At 43.6% G+C, this 19,844-nt stretch overlaps 5 non-coding genes across 5 annotated transcripts; 4 read left to right on the top strand and 1 right to left on the bottom strand.

The window, feature by feature from the left end:
• Positions 1-2,979: 2,979 nt before the first annotated feature.
• On the top strand, positions 2,980-3,061 carry TRNAS-GCU (transfer RNA serine (anticodon GCU)). The gene has a single exon. It is a non-coding gene; the product is annotated as a tRNA-Ser (tRNA).
• Positions 3,062-4,498: 1,437 nt separating this feature from the next.
• On the bottom strand, positions 4,499-4,571 carry TRNAF-AAA (transfer RNA phenylalanine (anticodon AAA)). The gene has a single exon. It is a non-coding gene; the product is annotated as a tRNA-Phe (tRNA).
• A 3,783-nt stretch (positions 4,572-8,354) lies between these two features.
• On the top strand, positions 8,355-8,436 carry TRNAS-GCU (transfer RNA serine (anticodon GCU)). Its single transcript has one exon. It is a non-coding gene; the product is annotated as a tRNA-Ser (tRNA).
• A 7,020-nt stretch (positions 8,437-15,456) lies between these two features.
• Positions 15,457-15,529, top strand: TRNAF-GAA (transfer RNA phenylalanine (anticodon GAA)). Its single transcript has one exon. It is a non-coding gene; the product is annotated as a tRNA-Phe (tRNA).
• A 744-nt stretch (positions 15,530-16,273) lies between these two features.
• Positions 16,274-16,347, top strand: TRNAN-GUU (transfer RNA asparagine (anticodon GUU)). Its single transcript has one exon. It is a non-coding gene; the product is annotated as a tRNA-Asn (tRNA).
• Positions 16,348-19,844: the final 3,497 nt, after the last annotated feature.

Below are 19,844 nucleotides of genomic sequence, written 5' to 3'. Positions count from 1 at the left end.
TCAGTTGACTTCCCGAGGCTGAGTGGACCCAGTTCCAGCACTCGTATCATTTCTCAAATTCCGTGGCAGAGCCGGGAAACGAACCCGGGTCTCCGGGAGTGGCAGCTAATCACACTAACCACTACACCACAGAGGCAGACAGAGAGGATAGTCAACCAGTTTTATTTTCCATTAAAGCAGTACTTATCACCACCGTGAGTTGAAATAAGGGATTATTGTAAAACCAGTTGGAGGACTATTGATGATAGAACTAGGCCTCCCTATCTCCTCTAATCCATAGGCCTACATAGGCTACATGACCATGAACATTTCGGAAGTTTAAAGACATTTCTTGCATTATTTATTTATTTATTTATTTATTTATTTATTTATTTATTTATTTATTTAATCCGTTTACCCTCCAGGGCCTGTTGTTCTCTCGGACTCAGCCAGGGATCCCACCCCTAATGCCTCAAGGCCAGTATCCATGAGCTTAAGGCATTTGATCGGGGTAATACAACTTAGGGCGTGGAGGAGCAGTACCTCACCCAGGCGGCCTCGTCTTCTGTGCTGAACAGGGGCCTTCTGGGGATGGGAATATTGGAAGGGATAGACAAGAAAAAGCAAAGGAAACGGCCTTGGCTGTAAGTTAGGTACCATCCCGGCATTTGCCTTGAGGAGAAATGGGAAACGACGGAAAACCACCTCGAGGATGGCTGAAGTTCGGATCGAACACCCTCTACTCAGTTGACCTCCTGAGGCTGAGTGGACCCCACTCCAACCCTCGTACCACTTTTCTCATTTCTTGGCAGAACCGAGAATCGAACCCGGGCATCCGGGGTTGGCAGCTAATCACAATATTGTAGACCTAACATCCTAAAGGGGATAAGAGCCAAATGTTCAGATGTAATTTTATTGGGCCTGTTGTCATATGTGCATATGCGGGCTCCGTCGTAGGTCAATTGTAAACAACACATTCATATGTCACAGATGATATTTGAGGTATCTCCGCACTGTTTCACTGAGTTAATTTAAACGATAATGACCCCTTTAGTACACACACAGAATTGTACATGGCAACACTCCACTAATTCGTTCTTCCGTAATCTTGACTGATAGGTATCAGATTTCACACCGCTTCGCACGCACAAGTCACTTCACACAGCAGCCTCATGCACCCAGGTTTGAACGCATGTCAATTGGTTAATACAACACACGACTGCTGTACTCTTGGCTCGATTCCGGACCGCTACAGGCGGAGAAGTACTTACTAAAGGCACATTGGCTCATTGAATGTCGTACAAGGTATGATAAGACAACAGCAAACTTGTCGGTCGGGATGGCCGAGTGGTTAAGGCATTGGACTGCTAATCATATGTGATCTGCACGCGGGGGTTCGAATCCCATCCTCGTCGAATGTTTGAACCCCGAGTGGTCAAAGACGCTGAGATCTGGGCTACACCGCAGTAAAACCGGATATGCAAATAAAACTGAGGCAGAAAATATTTTCAGTGGGACTGACGCGAGATTCACCTTTGTTAATGAACATCGCTACAGATGCTGGAAATAACGTCATCAAATGAACTGAAAAAATGAGAAGCTAAAGTCCTGACTCCACTTCACTAAGAAGCCACCGTCAGAACTCAACACCTGAAGGTTCGTCTGGACGCTTTAATGCATGCTTTCTTCCTTTCTTAATCTGTTTACTCTCGAGGGTTGGTTTTGCACTCGGACTCAGCGAAGGATCTCACCTCTACCGCCTCAAGGGCAGTGTCCTGGAGCGTGAGACATTCGGTCGGGGATACAACTGGGGAGGAGGAAGAGTACCCAGGCAGCCTCACCTGCTATGCTGAACAGGGGTCTTGTGAGGGGTTGGGAAGATTGAAAGGGAAACACAAGGAAGAGAGAAGGAAGCGGCCGTGGCCTTCAGTTAGGTACATTCTTCACATTCGCCCGGAGGGGAAGTGGAATACCACGGAAAACCACTTCCGGATGGCTGAGGTAGGAATCGAACCCGCCTCTACTCAGTTCACCTCCGGTGCTCCTTCCAGTAATCATACCGTTTTTCAGATTTTGTGGCAGAGCCGGGAATCGAACCCGAGCCTCCAGGGGTGGCAGCTAATCACGCTAACCACTACACCACAGAGGAGGACTTTAATTTATGCACAACAGTAAATTTGAAAGGATACAGATGCAGGTCCTTTTATAAAATGTTTCGATGCGACGATCTCTTAATTCCCACTTGACGGAGAAACGGCGTCGAGATTTCGTCAGACTTCGTCCCAGGTTTTCTTTCACTCGAGCAATGTTTTCTGGTGTTCGAGTTATTTTCAGATAGTCTTCTTCTTCTCATTCTTAATCCGTTTACCCTCCAGGGTTGGTTTTTAGTTCGGGCTCAGCGAGGGACCTCACCTCTACCGCCTCAAGACGGTGTCCTGGAGTTTGAGACATTTGGTCGGGGATACCACTGGGTAGGAGGACCAGTACCACGTCCAGGTGGCCTCACCTGCTTTGCTGAACGGCGGGCCTTGTTGGTGGGTGGGAAGTTTTGGAACGGATAGACAAGGAAGAGGGAAGGACGAGAAGTGGGAATCCACGGAAAATCATTTGAAGGATGCCTGAAGCGGGCATCGATACCCCTCTCTACCCATTGAACTCCCGAGGCAGAGTAGACCTGGTTCCAGTCCTCGTATGCCTTTTCAAATTTCGTGGCAGAGCCAGAATTCGAACCCGGATCTCTAGGGTGGCAGTAAATTACTACACCACAAAGGCGGACATTAGGTGTCGTCGACGATGCAAAAATTGACACATCATCGTTCATATTGATCTTTACTCCGACGGTTATCTACGAACAGACTGTTCATAGCAATTAGGCCTACAGTTGGCACGGTTATTCTTGTTGAGATCATTATCAGATCCTTTCTCCAGAAGCAAGCGAAATCTTGCCGAATGTACTGTTCTTTATATTCAAGCTTCCTAAGAAGAAGAGTTTAAACATCAGACGAGGTGGCCGAGTGGTTAAGGCGTTGGACTGCTAATCCAATGTGCTCTGCACGCATGGGTTCGAATCCCATCCTCGTCGATCGTTTTATTCGTCACCGGTATTTGTCTTTCCTAATAGCAGGGTCCGTTATGTGACTCCGTTGCTTCCATTTCATTCGGTCGTGGACCGTACTGGGATGTAGAGTTACCCTTTTCGTGCTGTTCTGCAGTATACCAGCTCATTGATCAGGCGTGGATTTTGACACCACCAAAAAGTCATATTCTTTCACAGTTACTGTTTGGCTTCAAGGTCTGGTAATATATTCCTAAGATGCCACATACAAGAGTACAGACATCTCAATACAAGTCCCTGAGGATAAGGGCAATCACAGCATCCCCCACCCCCTCATCCACCATAAGAGATGACTAAAACATAACACACGTATCGCCCGTTTTCTTTAATCGATGGGCCTCCGAAGTATGCAACACCCGCGTGGCGCTCAACTCAAATCTACATCGCCTCGGACATTCTGTTAATTCTAAGAAGAAAGAAACAGCAGGAAGGATTGGCAGTAAATGATACTGAAGGAAGTATCTGCCTGTCCGTATTCTCAGCATGCTACCAGGCCAGATGAAGTGATGAGGTAGCATAGCGGTGTATTCGGGTAGTAAGGGTCAGGACAAAACCAGATAGGCAGAAATTTTAAAAAATGCCAACATGCAAAAGATGATATTGTAGATAGCATATGCAGGGGTTTGGGCTGGGAGAGTTCAGGTAGTATTGTAGGAACAGGTATCATGCACTAGCCATTAGACCGCTCCACGCCAGTACAGTTATTCAGGGGATCAGTCCTTTCCCTTTGACGTACCTTCCACTTACTTGCGTCAGACTCCTCGCCTTTAACTCTCCTTCACTACCTTCCTTGATCAACTATTGTTCTCTTCCGACCCCGACCGTACTAAGTTTGTGTGGTCTAAGGTACCTTTAATCTTCTCGCCCTTCGTAACCCAACCAGTCTTTTGGGGGATACTCTCATTTTCCTTCCATGTTTTCCGTCTGATGAGTGTTAAGAGACGATAGTCGTTCTTTCTTAGTCTTAGCGTGAGCCATTGAGTTGGGAATACAACTGGGGAGAATGTCCAGTACCTCGCCCAGGCAGCTCACCTGCTATGCTGAACAGGGGCCTTGTGGGGGGATGGGAAGTTTGGAAGGGATAGACAAGGAAGAGTGAAGGAAGCGGCCCTGGCTTTAAGTTAGGTACCATTCCGGCATTAGGCTGGAGGAGACGTGGGAAACCACAGAAAACCACTTCTATGATGGTTGAGGTGGGAAGCGAACCCTTGTCCTTCCGAGGCTGAGTGGACCACGTTCCAGCCCTCGTACCACTTTTCAAATATCGTGGCAGAACCGGGAATCGAACCCGGGCCTCCGGGGGTGGCAGTTAATCACACTAACCACTGCGCCACAGAGGCGTACGCGGTGGGTAGTCGTTACCCCTTATTTACGATGGTTGAATAAGGGGCACGTAAATTTTCGTGCCGAAACCCGGGATCGAACCAGGGACCTTTAGATCTTTAGTCTAACGCTCTCCCATCTGAACTATTTCGGCTGATGCGATTTAAGAAAGAAGTATCTACGGGTATATACATAACAAAGGGGCGGATTTTAATGACCTAAACATCTTTATTATATGAGCGAAAAGGAAAAAAAATGACCTCACGTTTTAATTGAATAATTTAGGCCTATAAATGAACATTTGTCAGTTTTATTTGTTACATTCAATTTCTGTTAATCACAAAGTTCTTTTTGTCTTGAGATATGGTAGCGCACGTTTCCGAAAATTCAAGAAATAATTAGTAATGGATGATGATCTGATGAATTATTTAACCAGTTCTTAATCGGCAAATTCCTATAAAATGACGATACAAATATCCATACCTGGTCTTAATTTTCCTTTCCGGCAGTGAAATTGCATTGGATGATCATGTTCACTTTCAAATTATCGAACTCGAGCCCAATCGGTAGTCAGACTGAATGTTTCTGTACCTGGAGAAACTCCGCTCGACGTCACACGATGTTATGGGGGCAAATTTGAACAAGGTTATGTCCTCCGGAGAAAATTGCTGCTGAAAGTCCCCAAATGTTGTTGGTGTCCACAAAGAATGTCGATTATCTTACAAAGCATACAGTGCCGGGAACCGAACCCGGGCCTCCGGGGGTGGCAACTAATCACACTAACCAATACACCACATTTGAGAACAGTACTCTTTGCAGTTTTCAGTTTTTTTCAGCCACTTCACCCTTCTTTTTTTTTTAAATCACACTCAATATTTTTCACAGTATCCAACGTGTCACTTAGTAGAAGCCCCACAGTTTCAAGACGAGTGACTGCTCTTGGTATTACACCGAAATTCGATTATATGAACGCCAAATTTCTGACCAAGCTGGCAGAAGTAAACAAATTTTGCACAACCCTGACAGATGATAAATCGCAAGGATCAAATTCCTGAACAACCGTGGTGAAGGAATCATTATTACCGCAGTAACATTGAACAGCGTCGAATCAAGCTCCCCAACGAGTAAGGACAGGCTGAGTTGGAAGAGGCAGAGTAGGAGCCGTTTCTTTCAACTTTTGAACTCGAAGGGGAGCCTTCAAGAATATATTCTTGCCATTTGCAATTACCTTATCTACTTCAGGGTAGTTGATCCGAACATCTTCGACCACTCTATGCAAAGCATGGGCAAAGCACGTTGGGTGGACCATTTTCGGATAGATTTAGTCATTTGGCTGCCTTCTTCATGTACGGGGCGGCATCAGTTAAAAGAAGTAGTATGTTGTTTCTTTTTACCCCATCTGGACACAGTAACTTCATAGCATCATCAAACAGCACTGCAATGGAGAAATGATTATTTTCTCTAAAATCGCACACTCCAGGAGAAACACTTTACCGGGCTTGTCATCTTTCAGATTGCCAATATTACGTTAGCTACGTACCTCTCATTTACGTCAGTTGTTTCGTCCAATGAAATCGATATATTGTGATTGAGAACTTCAGACCTCATCTTCTTTAAAACATCTTCATAAAGGCTCGAGATATAACATTTTCTCAAAGTTACTTCATTGGGAATAGGTTGATTGATATGCTTCTCTAGGAAGGACCTGGAGCTGGTACTGTCAGTTTTTTCAAGGGAATATTTGAAGTAAACATCATCCTGCAGAGATCCTTACAGAATTCTGATCTGTTGTCTGACGGAGCAGTAGCTGCACATTAGGCCTTTTCAAAAAGCAAACGCTGCCTATTCTCTGCCGTGGAAGATTTTATTAAGCACTTCTGATGTTTAGCTGTAGTGGAGTGTTGTTGCACATTAGGAAGTTTCTGAGCACATACCTTCACTTAACACAGTTTACAATATAAAATAACACCATCACTACTAAATTTCTGCTCTCCAAATTCCTTAACAAACTGCCTTAATTTCACACTCTCTGAACACTTCGGTTTAGGTATGTTGAAACTACACTGAAGAAGTAGTCTCAAAACAACAAGCCAGACAGTCTTCTATTTTCCAGAAAACAGAAATGTCAGTTCATTACCTAACTTATGCACACCAGCATGCCTTTCTCCTGAGTATTGTCAATCACTTTGTGCTCCTCAATAGGAAATACCAAGGAGATCTCTTGTTCATAATTCATGCTACCTGCCCATTCTCGCATACAGAGTAATATTTAGTCCACAAATAGACTCCCTAACTATTACACCACTGGTCTAGAAAGCCGAGAATAACGGCCGAGGGGATTCGTCGTACTGACCACACGACACCTCGTAATCTGCGGGCCTTCGGGCTGGGCAGCGGTCGCTTGGTAGACCAAGGCCCTATTACACAAATGCAACGCTGAATAACTTGCCACAAAAATTCACTCAATATGACAGGAAATATGACTTCATTGCGCGTCAAGCAGAACTATGACTAATATCTTAAATTTGTTCAATATATGAATTTTCAATTTTTAAAAAATGTGACGTCATTAAAATCCACCCTTTATTCATAACATTCCAAAAGTCTGTTTTTGTACAGAAAAAACATATTTCTTTTCCTGAAATGTTGCCATGTCTATCCATTTCACAGCTTTTGGTTCAGTTAGACTGTTAGTTTGTTCGTTATGTATTGCTAAATAGCTATACAGATTCGAATTTTGGAAGAATACCGAGCTCGATAGCTGCAGTCGCTTAAGTGCGGCCAGTATCCAGTATTCGGGAGATAGTAGGTTCGAACCCCACTGTCGGCAGCCCTGAAAATGGTTTTCCGTGGCTTCCCATTTTCACACCAGGCAAATGCTGGGGCTCTACCTTAATTAAGGCTACGGCCGCTTCCTTCCCACTCCTAGCCCTTTCCTTTCCCATCGTCGCCGTAAGACCTATCTGTGTCGGTGCGACGTAATACAACTAGCAAAAAAAAAAAAATTAAAAAAAATGGAACATTAACGAGGAATCTACTCAACCCTCTACCCTTCCGGCCTTTGAAATGTGGCACCGGCATAAAGAATCCCAGGGTCGCTGAATGGGTACTACCCACAGATATATCTTCGAAACAATGTAACTAACCTTAAATTATTGAGCAGGAAGGATAAGAGAGAAGATAAATGAAATAAAAAGATCTGAATGAGAACCTTTTGGTAAAAACACAAATTTATTAAAATAAAAGAATAAACTTTGGTAAAGTATAAATCCTACAGTCCGCCTCTGTGGTGTAGTGGTTAGCGTGATTAGCTGCCATCCCCGGGTTCGATTCCCAGCTCTGCCACAAAATTTGAAAAGTGGTACGGGCTGGCAAGGGGTCCACTCAGCCTCGGGAGGTCAACTGGGTAGAGGTGGGTTCGATTCCCACCTCAGCCATCCTCGAAGTGGTTTTCCACTTCTCCTCCAGGCAAATGCCGAGATGGTACCTAACTCAAGGCCACGTCCGCTTCCTTCCCTCTTCCTTGCCTGTCCCATCCAATCTTCCCATCCCTCCACGAGGCCCCTGTTCAGCATAGCAGGTGAGGCCGCCTGGGCCAGTGGTTTCCCCGACCAAATGTCTCACGCGTCAGGACACTGCCCTACTCAGTTGGCTTTCCGAGGCTGAGTGAACCCAGTTCCAGCCCTCGTACCACTTTTCAAATTTCGTGACAGAACCGTGAATCGTACCTGGGCCTCCGGGGGTGGCAGCTGATCACACTAACTACCAAACCACTATCATATTCTCGAGAATCAAATGTCGGTAGATTTACCGCCACGTAAAACACGTCGGCGTGTAGTTAGTAATAATATTACAAAAGAAGCAAAACAAATTTCACTGAAGGTGCTAGTCTTCCAAGATGTTATGTAAGACCGATAAAAAGATGCTGTGAACATCTGACGAGGTGGCCGAGTGGTTAAGGCGTTGGACTGCTAATCCAATGTGCACTGCACGCGTGGGTTCGAATCCCATCCTCGTCGACCGTTTTAGTCATCATGCTCGTCAGTATCACAGTATCAGTGAGTATCTGGCTTAGTTATGGGATCCGTAATATGCCTCTGCTCTCTCCACTTCAGCCGGTCGTCGACCATGTCCGACGATGTGTAGTCTGTCAGCTCATCGTCCCGTGTTCGCAGGGAATCTGTCATTTTCACGCCTTCGTGGCCATCGTCCTTCTTTGGTTGATACATTCATCTTTTCATTCATTCATCATTCATTTTTTCCCACTGATTTTTGTTAATAGCGGATGGTTACCTAGCTTTTCTTCCTCTTAAAACAATAATAACTTCCACCACCACCACCACCACAGTCCAATATTTTAATTTTTTCTTCTTTCTTTCTTTTTAAAATCTGTTTACTCTTCAGGTTTGTTTTTTTCCCTCAGACTCAGCAAGGGATCCCACATCTACCGCCTCAAGGGCAGTGTCCTGGAGAATGACACTTTGGGTCTGGGGATACAACAGGAGACGATGACCAGTACCAGGACAGGCAAGGAAGAGAGAAGGAAGCGGCCGTGGCCTTAAGTTAGTTACCATCCCGGCATTTATATTAAGGTGAAACCACGGAAATATACTTCGAGGATGGCTGAGGTTGGAAGCGAAACCCACCCTAATCAGTTGACCTCCCGAGTGTAAGTGGACCCCTCGTATAACTTTTCAAATTTCGTGATAGAGCCGGGAATCGAACTTGGGCATCTGGGCGGGATAGCTAATCACAGTAACCTCTTCAGTACTACTATCTTCTCGAGAAGGTGAAAGAACTCCTTCGCGAAAAAATTCCGGAAACTTGGCATCTCCGAAAACCGTCAAAACCAGCTAGTGGGACGTATAAATAATAGTAAAAAAAACATAACAGATATTACTGGGCCGATGGCCTAGCTGTTTGAACCCTGTAAACAACAGTCATTATCATCATCAACGGATCTCACTGAAGGTGCTAGGCTTCATTGATGATATCTTCTTTTTTCGTTCGTTCGGAATCGGTTTACCTTCCAGGGTCGGTTTTTCCCTCGGACTCAGCGAGGGATCCCACATCTACCGCCTCAAGGGCAGTGTCTTGGAGCTTCAGACTCTGGGTCTGGGGATACAACTGGGGAGGATGACCAGTACCCCGCCCAGGCGGCGTCGCCTTCTATGCTGAACAGGGGCCTTGTGGGGGGATGGGCAGTATGGAAGGGATAGACAAGGAAGAGGGAAGGAAGCGGCCGTGGCCTTAAATTAGGTACCATCCTGGCATTTGCCTGCAGGAGAAGTGGGAAACCACGGAAAACCACTTCCAGGATGCCTGAGGAGGGAATCGAACCCCCCCCCCCTCTACTCAGTTGACCTCCCGAGACTGAGTGGACCCCGTTCCAGCCCTCGTACCACTTTTCACGCACTGTATGCCCGCCACTCAGGAACAAAGCATGCATTTCTCCAATCCAACTGTGAGGCAGCACTGGCTACTTTTCGCTGTCTCTCCCTGTAGCATGTTGATATAAGAAGTTGTTTAAACGCTAAACAGTCGATTCCCTAGTGCCTCGTTTCCGTACCCAACCCTAGCCCCCACCGCTCCGCATGCAAGTAAGTTCCTCGTTACCCAAGTTCCAAAATGCGAATCATGAAAAGTATTTAGCAATGCATAAAGAAGGAACCAACAGTCAGACTAACACAAAAGCTCTGAAATGGATAGACACGGAAACATTTCAGAAAAAGAAATATGTTTTTCTTCAGGAAAATACTTTTGGAGTGCTATGTATTGTACCGGGAACGCCCCTACGAGAGAAGTCCGAAGTATGTTTATCGAACTTCGCGCGAGGTGGAAGGTATGCAGCCCGCCGAACTCAATGACGTACGCAGCGAGTGACGTGACCTCCTTGAGCACGCTATACGTGACCATATATGGTATTGTCCTAGCTTACCCGCAAAAGTCTATTTTGCGCTAAACTATCGCTATTTCAACACTGCCACCATAAAAACCATTACTATGGACGCAATCTGTCAAGATTTCAGGGAAATCCACCGAATATGTTAGGAGATATAAGGGTAGATAATACCCAGTCTAGCTTAAGCCAGTGAGGAGGACGGAGTGGAGTGGATTAGGAGTGAGGAAGCGGTAAGGTCAAGCGGTCGGCAAGGAGATAGATACGATGAATTGGGTAGACGTAGAGGCTATGAGGAAAGTAGTAAGAGAAGTAATACAGGAGGTATGTCCGTTTGAACAATTAAAGAAGATGCTTCAAGAACAAGTCCAAGAGCAAGAAAAGACGAGACAGTGGATCCAGGATTATATGAAAAATACGAAGGCGATGATAGAAGGCAGCTAGAAAGAACTGGTGTCACTAAGAGAGAAAATAAAAAATATGGAAGAAGAGATGGTAAACCTGAAGAAAGAAATTGAAGTCTGCAGACAGGAGCGCAAGAAGAAATCCATATTTATTTATGGGGTGGAGGAAGAAAAGGCAGAATCTAAAGTGGACATTATTTACAAAGTGGTAGATGTTATACAAAAAAAAAAATGAAAATAAATTTCAGTGAGGTAGATATAGACAATGTGGAGAGAGTTGGTAAGGTGGGAGGGCGCAGGCCCATAAAAGTGTCGCTGCTATCTTCATTGATGGCGGATATAGTGATAAGGAACTCTGGTAATCTACAGTGTGAGAACATTAGAATTAAGAGAGATTTAGGAAGAGAAGAGAGTAGAAATTTTAAAATTCTTAAGAAACATTTCGTGAAAGCAAAAATTCAGGGATTGAAAGCGTATATTAGTGGTCAGATACTTGTGGTGAGCGACAGGAATTGGACCCGAAAGTGGACAACATCGAAACTTAAATTAATGGATGAGAGTTTGAGGCAAGAAGAAACTAGCAGGGCTGAGAGTTCGAGGCAAAAGAGTTTGAGGCAAGAAGAAATAAGCAGGGCTGAGAGATTGAGACATGAAGAAACTACCAGGAATGATGTGAGGCAAGAAGAAAAAAGCAGGGCTGACAGTTCGAGGCAAGAAGAAACTACCAGGGCCGATGAACATACTGTAAAGGAAGGAACACTGAGTAGATGGGGTTCCTGGGAAGAGATCATGAAAAGAGCTGAAGAAAAAGCAAATGCAAGGAGGATGGAAGTAGCCAGAAAATTAATGGACGAACTAGTGTCGGAGGTCTGCGCGAGGGAAGAAAAAGAATCACAGGGGAAGACAAGTGGACAGAATCGGAGCGAGAATAATGGTTTGAGGGAGGAAGCAGAAGTAAGAAGTGCCGTGATCAAAGGGAGAAGCTTGAGTTTGAAGGACCTATGGGGCAAAAAAGGAAAATAGGAAGGAATAATTACGAGAAGTAAAAAGTCAAGTAACAGTAGTAAGTAACATAGTTTGCTTATGGATGGAGGACAAGAGAGGAAGTGTAGTTTATGGTGGTGTCTGTATGTGTGTACTTATCCAAGTAATGGTGCCTGTATGTGTAGTATAATTGTAATTGAAGTGATGGTGTCTTTAGGCAAAAGATGGATGGATTAATTGTATGGTATTCATTCAAGTGATGATATGACGACTGGATTTGAAGTGTTAAGAATGGAAGGTGATGATGAGGGATGGATGATAAGAGAGGTAGCGAAGCTTAAATGGTATTGATGATAAGAAAGGTAGCGTAGTTTAGATGGTATTTATTCAAATGATGGTGCCTGTATATATGGATGAAAGATAAGAGAGGTAACGAGGTGATAAGGTGTTTAAGTGTATTGTAATTGTATGGTATTTATTCAAGTGTCTTTAGGTACAAAATGGATGAATTGTGGAGTTCGATAGATGGATGATAAGAGAGGTAGCGAAGTTTAGATGAGGGATGGAAATGAGGAGAGGTAAAGAAGTTTAGATGGTATTATTCAAGTGATGGTGTCAGTATGTGTATCTAATTGTTGAAGTAATTGTGGCCTGGAAAATGATGGATGGTTGTGGAGTTCGATAGATGGATGATATGTAGTATAATTGTTATTGAAGTGATGGTGTTTTTAGGTAAAAGATGGATGGATTAATTGTACGGTATTTATGCAAGTGATGATATGACGACTGGATTGGAAGTATCAAGAGGGATGATGATAAGAGAGGTAGCGAAGTTTAAATGGTATAGATGATAAGAGAGGTAGTGAAGTTTTGATGGTATTTATCCAAGTGATGGTGTCTGTATATATGGACGAAGGATAAGAGAGGTTACGAGGTGATAAGGTGTTTTTAAGTGTATTGTAATGGTATGGTATTTATTCAAGTGTTTTTAGGTATAAGATGGATGAATTGTAGAGTTCGATAGATGAATGATAAGAGAGGTAGTGAAGTTTAGATGATGGATGGAACGAAGTTTAGATGGTAATCATTCAAGTGATGGTGTCTGTATGTGTATGGTTTGAGGAGTTCGATAGATGGATGATAAGAAAGGTAGTGAAGTTTAGATTGAGGACTCTAATTGAAGTGTCAAATATGAAAGGTGATGATGGATGGATGATAAGAGAGACAGCACAGTTTAAATGGTATTGATAAGTGATGCATTAATTAATGGTAGATCGGTAAGCAAAGTTGGTTGTATGTGATTATTTAAATTAGATTAAGAATGGCTGTATAAGACGAGCAGGAGCAGATAAGTAGTGCAGTGATAAATTTGCAACGTGTGCAGAGTACGTTGTAGCAGAATGTGTGTGCAACGGAAGTAAGGAATCAGCAACTCAGAGGGAGTCAAGTAGAGGAAATGTAGGAGGAATGGAATGTGCAAAGGTTCGCGTGTTTACTCAGCAGGGGCACGAAGGTCTGTGACATACATAATTCAGCTTAAATTGCATATCCTGGGAAAACAATAGAAACATTGTTCTATTCATATTTGTTCATTCCGTACATTATTTTCTTTTCTTTTTCTGTACAGCACATAGAGTGTGATATGTATTTTTTTTTTACAGTTCATAGAGTGTGAATTTTGGCTTAGGTTGGACATTGTTATTTTCTCTTTGACGGATCAAATAGGTATTCTTACTGTAGATCTGAGAAAAAATAATAATAATAAAATAATAATAATACCCGCGTTCTAGACACTTCCACGCGAACGGGTATAAAAGGAGGACCACCCGACCTACGAATTCAGTATCTGTCGCTCCACCGTCTCTGCGACACGGGTGACGGGAGGAGCATTGTGTGTGCCGAACTTATAGTTGAAAAGTCTTCGAAATCCAAGTGTTGGAACTTCATTATTTTCTCAGGGTGCCGTGTTGGGACTTTGTCATATTCTTCGAGTGTCACATTGGACTTTGTTATTTTCTTAAAGTGACATAGGAACTTTGTCATATTCTTCGAGTGTCACATTGGACTTTGTTATTTTCTTAAAGTGCCACGTAGGGACTGTTATTTTCTTGAAGTGCCGCGTTGGGACTTGGTTATCCGACGATGATTGAAAGAACTTAGAATTTTCATGAGTGTTGTGTACCACGTTGGAACTTATGTTTCGAACTTATTCGAACTTGTATTTTCGTGAACATAGAAATTTTCCGAACGTGTAGGTTGAACTGTGTCCTAGCAACATAAACTTTCGCGTGAACGATATGACTTTTTTTTTCAAGTGCCCCTCGAATTTACGTTCTGTGAAGAATTTTGAAACTTAGGGACGTTCAAACGTTACGTTTAATTGTAGAAATATTCAATACTTTCCAAGTGCTGCATCGGGACTTGTATTTAGATTTTTATCCTCATTAAAGACTGTGATAACTCAGAATACGCATGTCAGGTTCACAGAAAGCATAGAACTTTCCGGCATTTTGAGTGAATCCATAATTTATGAAATTAGACTTTTTTTTTTACTCGCCTTGCCTACTGACGGAACAGTTTCAGAGTGTTATTTCATTTATTCCGTTCCTTGCCAATGTGCCAATGGGTTCTAAATCTTCGGAAACTATGCGTTAAGAACTGTGGTAACTGTAATCCTACAGAACATTCTGATTTACTGTAAGCTTTTCAAAATCACCCTGTTCTCCGAGTGATTATTGCAGGACGTTTTCGATTCAATGTTAAGAGTGTAGTAACAATCATTGAAAGGTTGTATCTGTTTCAGCAATGCCATGAATGTGTGGAGTGCCGTGCAGAAAACTCACATATGAATCACATCTCAAATCGAACTCTGAACATGTGCATCCAGAACTTTGGGACATTCCATCACTTCGAGACATTCCAGAACTTCAAGAAAGTCCAGAACTTCGAGAAATTCTAGAACTTCTCATCCAAGCAGGCATGGTCCCCGCCCAGGCCGTATCCGGCGCCATCTCAGGACTCGGAGTTGCTAACCAGCCACAACACTTCTATGCTGCTGTACGAAGGTGATAGTCCGCCTCTGTGGTATAGTGGTTAGCTTGATTAGCTGCCACCCCCGGAGGCCCGGGTTCGATTCCCAGCTCTGCCCCGAAATTCGAGTGGTACGAGGACTGGAACGGGGTCCACTCAGCCTCGGGAGGTCAACTGAGTAGAGGTGGGTTCGATTCCCACCTCAGCCATCCTGGAAGTGGTTTTCATGGTTTCCCACTTCTCCTCCAGGCAAATGCCGGGATGGTACCTAAAATAAGGCCACGGTCGCTTCCTTCCCTCTTCCTTGCCTGTCCCATCCAATCTTCCCATCCCTCCACTAGGCCCCTGTTCAGCATAGCAGGTGAGGCCGCCTGGGCGAGTTACTGGTCATTCTCCCCAGTTGTATCCCCGACCCAAAGTCTGAATCTCCAGGACACTGCCCTTGAGGCGGTAGAGGTGGGATCCCTCGCTGAGTCCGAGGGAAAAACCGACCCTGGAGGGTAAACAGATAACGAACGAAAGTGATATCAACTTGCTTTCAATAATCAATAAATTCAGATTATCAAAAAATATTTAAGATTGATAACTATACCCCTCTCTGTATCAACTCCAATGATAAAGCCACTCCCTAGATAGAATCCATATCAAGCGCCTCACAGTTATAAACACTTTTCCGGGTACGGTATATACTTGTAGAGAGTTCTTTTCAATACGTTATCACAGCCGAAATAGCTCAGTTGGGAGAGCGTTAGACTGAAGATCTAAAGGTCCCTGGTTCGATCCCGGGTTTCGCCAGAAAATTTTACATGCCTCTTATTCATCCATCGCACATGAAGGACGAGTACTCTTTGCGCAATTCAGTGGTAGTTGTATCTGAGACCGTAGGTAAGTTGTGGCATGGTGGTATATGCGGGAAAAGCATTAAAATAAGGGCGTTTTGATTTGTGGATTCATCTTCTTGGTTGGTATTTCCCTCGGACTCAGCCAGGGATCCCACCTCTAATGCCTCAAGGGCAGTGTTCTGGACTGTGAGACTTTGGTTCAGGGGGATATAACCAGTATCTCGCCCAGGCGGTCTCACCTGCTATGCTGAACAGGGTCCAAGGGATAGATACGGAAGAGGGAAGGAAGCGGCCATGGTCTGAAGTTATGTATTTGTCTGGAGGAGAATTGGGAAACCACTCCGAGGATGGCTGAGGTGGGAATCGAACCCTCCTCTACTCAGTTGGCCTTCCGAGGCTGGGTGGACCCTGTTCCAGCCCTCGTATCATTTTTTAAATGTCGAGGCAGAGCCGGGAATCGAACCCGGGCCTCCGTGGGTGGCAGCTAATCACACTAACCACTACACCACAGAGGCGGACACCTGTGTAACTATCAGACGAATTCCGTTTATCCAATATCTGCCAAAAGTAAGCTTACAGCTACTTGACGCATACCGCTCAGCTAATTCGCTCGATCGTACTGTATAAGATGCAAGCACATAGAAAGACCCAACTGAGATCACAGAATTATATGGGTGGAACAAAATTATGTTTTCAAGCCTCCGTGGCGCAATCGGCTAGCGCGTTCGGCTGTTAACCGAAAGGTTGGTGGTTCGAGCCCACCCGGGGGCGAAAGTTTTTAAAAGTTAAAGAAAAAATCTACAAACTTTCATCAAACAATATTAATCCCACACTGCTTGCCTGATTTAGAATAGTGAATGATATTTGTTTCTGGTAATCTCTACCAACTTTTGTTGCCACCTCCGGAGACATGGGTTCGATTATTGGCTCTGCTACAAAATTTAAAAAGTGGTACATGGCTGTAACGGGATTTACTCAGCCACTGGAGATCAACTGACTGGAGGGGCGTTCGATTCCTACCTCTATGATCCTGGAAATGGTTTTTCGCTGTTTTCCATGGTTTCCCTAGTTCTCTTGTATACAGATGTCAGGCTGGTACCTAAGTTAATACCACGGCCGTTTCCTACCCTCTTCTTTGCCCATCCTTTCCAATCTTCCCACCCCCACCAAGGCCCCTGTTTAGCATAGCAGGGGTGGGGCCATCTGGGCGAGATACTGTTCCTCTTCCCCAGTTGTATCTCCCCGACCCAGAGACTTACGCTCCAGGACAGTGTTCTTGAGGCGGTAGAGGAGAGATCCCTCCCGTAGTTCGAGGGAAAAGCCAACCCTGTACGGCAAATGGATTAAGAAGGAAAGAATAATAAAGACCATTTATTCCTGTATACTCACCAACGCGAGTAAAAATTTTAACTTAGTTTATAGCTACGCAAACCGCGATAAGAGTTAAGTTTGTATTCACCAACAACATTATTTCGGATAACGGGTATTAAATCGGTTTAAAATTTTACCCAGGATCGGTTGGCCGGTAAAACGGAAAATCTAGAATAATTGCCTTCCTAGATGGCAGCTCGTAGACGGCTGAAATATTTAATTGAAAGTGAAAATCACAGGGACGAGTTGTATGATCAAGATCATGCAATCAGTAAATTCATAGGTGGTTAAAGGAACGTGCGGCGTATTTCCAGGACTATTAGGACATTTATTTTCAGGCACATTTTAGGTTATCTAAAGCTTTGACACTGTCAGTGTTATCTATGATCCGAATATAACCTAGAATTCCCAACACATAGGTAGGCCTGAGATGAAATCTAGATTATATTTTATATCTGGTACGGTAAACGAATGGGTGACTCTTTAATGAATATTTAACGAACAGTGCCTTACTTCTTGAGTGAAATATACAATGTGTAGGCTATAAATTGTTTTCTTGTTCTCTACGTTGTTACTGCTTTAGTTATGTAGCGATTACCTGTCTACGAAATGTCACTGTAATATTTGTTCCAAATGCAATATAATAATTCCTTTTACACAAATGAAGTGAAAAATCTGCGGTAAATTAAGAAATACCGTCGTTACTAGAGAAATATGTGTACGTACTTACGGACTGTAGACAGGACTCCCTTATGTTATATTCCGCTGTTCGTGCTGTCTTTTGTTTCTTTCTTGAGGTCCAGGGCTAGCACCGACGAATGGGAGTGCTATGTCCGTAAATTCTCACTATCTTTGTCCATATGACTAGCGCGGGCAGTTCAAACACCAAAATAGCATGATCCCTGGACCAGTAAATATATTATTTAATGAATGAGTTAGGGCACAAAACGAATGAGCAACATGAAGAAAATGACACCTAATTAATTCAAACAACTTCAGTGAGCAAAGACATCACACACGATAGTGTTAGACAAACAAAACACATACGGAAGCGCTACGACGTAGCAGAAAAAAATTGTTGTAAGGTAGTAAATTATGTATCCATATCATTCTCTGCAAGTAAAATATTTCGTACTATTTTTTAATTTACCGCAGATTTTCGACTTTATTTGTGTGAAAGCAATTATTATGTTCAATTTGGGACAATTATTACAGTGAGATTTCGTAGATGGTTATGCGCTACATAACCAATGCTTTCTGCCACCAAACTCAATAACAATTCACTCTCTTGGAAAGTCATATGAGGCTTGTTTATTCGTTTCCGATCAATTGCGCACATAATTTATGCAAACCCCGAATGGAATCAAAAACTTGTTTACATTTCAATAGTGGCGGCAGCACGTAGTCAAGTGTTTTCCATGCGCCAATATGAAAAATTAGCGGTTCAAACTGGGATTGAATCGAAAAATTAATATTAGTAAACCGAGATAAGTCCGCCTCTGTGGTGTAGTGGTTAGCGTGATTAGCTGCCACCCCCGGAGGCCCGGGTTCGATTCCCGGCTCTGCCACGAAATTTGAAAAGTGGTACGAGGGCTGGAACGGAGTCCACTCAGCCTCGGGAGGTCAAATGAGTAGAGGTGGGTTCGATTCCCACCTCAGCCATCCTGGAAGTGGTTTTCCGTGGTTTCCCACTTCTCCTCCAGGCGAATGCCGGGATGGTACCTAACTTAAGGCCACGGCCGCTTCCTTCCCTCTTCCTTGCATATCCCTTCCAATCTTCCCATCCCTCCACAAGGCCCCTGTTCAGCATAGCAGGTGAGGCCGCCTGGGCGAGGTACTGGTCATGCTCCCCAGTTGCATCCCCCGACCAAGAGTCTGAAGCTCCAGGACACTGCCCTTGAGGCGGTAGAGGTGGGATCCCTCGCTAAGTCCGGGGGAAAAACCGAACCTGGAGGGTAAACAGATGATGATGATGATGATGAAACCGAGATAATAAATTCTGTGGTGAATACCGTAGTGAGCGTTATCCGAGATAATTAAATTATCCCAGTTTTGGAAATCTAAGGCAACAGCAAAAGTAACTGACGTTGGTGCAAACGGGCTTTAATACGCTGTGTTACATCCAGAGACTAAATGGAATGCACCCTCCAGTTTTGTATTCTTTGGTCTGAGAACAGATTCTTTGTAAAAAAAAAAAAAAAAACAGGACGATGTAAATCAAGTTTAAGATAGTGGGAAATAATAATAATAAAAGCCAACACCTGTGTAAGCAGTCATTTGAAATGGATAAGTTGACTAAATTGAGAAAACCAATACGTGCTAGGTTCACGAAAACATATGATGCGGTGATAGCGAAAACAGACCCCAACAAGGTAAGATTTCATTTTACTAAACTGGAAAGACTAGCAAATGAACTGAAAGATGCCGATGAGAAAATATTAGAAGTGCTTCTCGAAGACAGTGACGAAGAACTACACACAAATGAGTACGATAAAGTGAATGAAGATTGTGATAAAGTAGATGAAGCTCGTCAGAGAATGGAGTGTGTTGTATTAACACAACCTACAAATGAAGGCAATTAAATATTGAGTGATAGTTTCATAGGTTTCTCACAGAAAAAATTCAAACTGCCGAAAATCGAACTTCGAAAATTTTCCGGGGAGGTTAGGGACTGTTTAGGGTTTTGGAGCCAGTTCCGTCGAATTCATGATGACTCAGACATAGAAAAAAAAAAGACAAATTTCAATATTTGATCCAATGTACTGTTGATGGAAGTAGAGCTAGGGAGGAGGTAAATAGTTTCCCTCCAACAGCTAAAAATTATTATTGTGCACTTCAGTGTCTTTAGATTCGGAAGAGAAGAAATACTCGTAGAATTTTATGTTCGTGAACTATTT

Source organism: Anabrus simplex, chromosome 3, assembly GCF_040414725.1.
Source record: "Anabrus simplex isolate iqAnaSimp1 chromosome 3, ASM4041472v1, whole genome shotgun sequence".
Taxonomy (NCBI): Eukaryota; Metazoa; Arthropoda; class Insecta; order Orthoptera; family Tettigoniidae; genus Anabrus; species Anabrus simplex.
The sequence above is the reverse complement of the archived record's forward strand: the minus strand, read 5'-3'. Positions and strand labels throughout refer to the sequence as shown.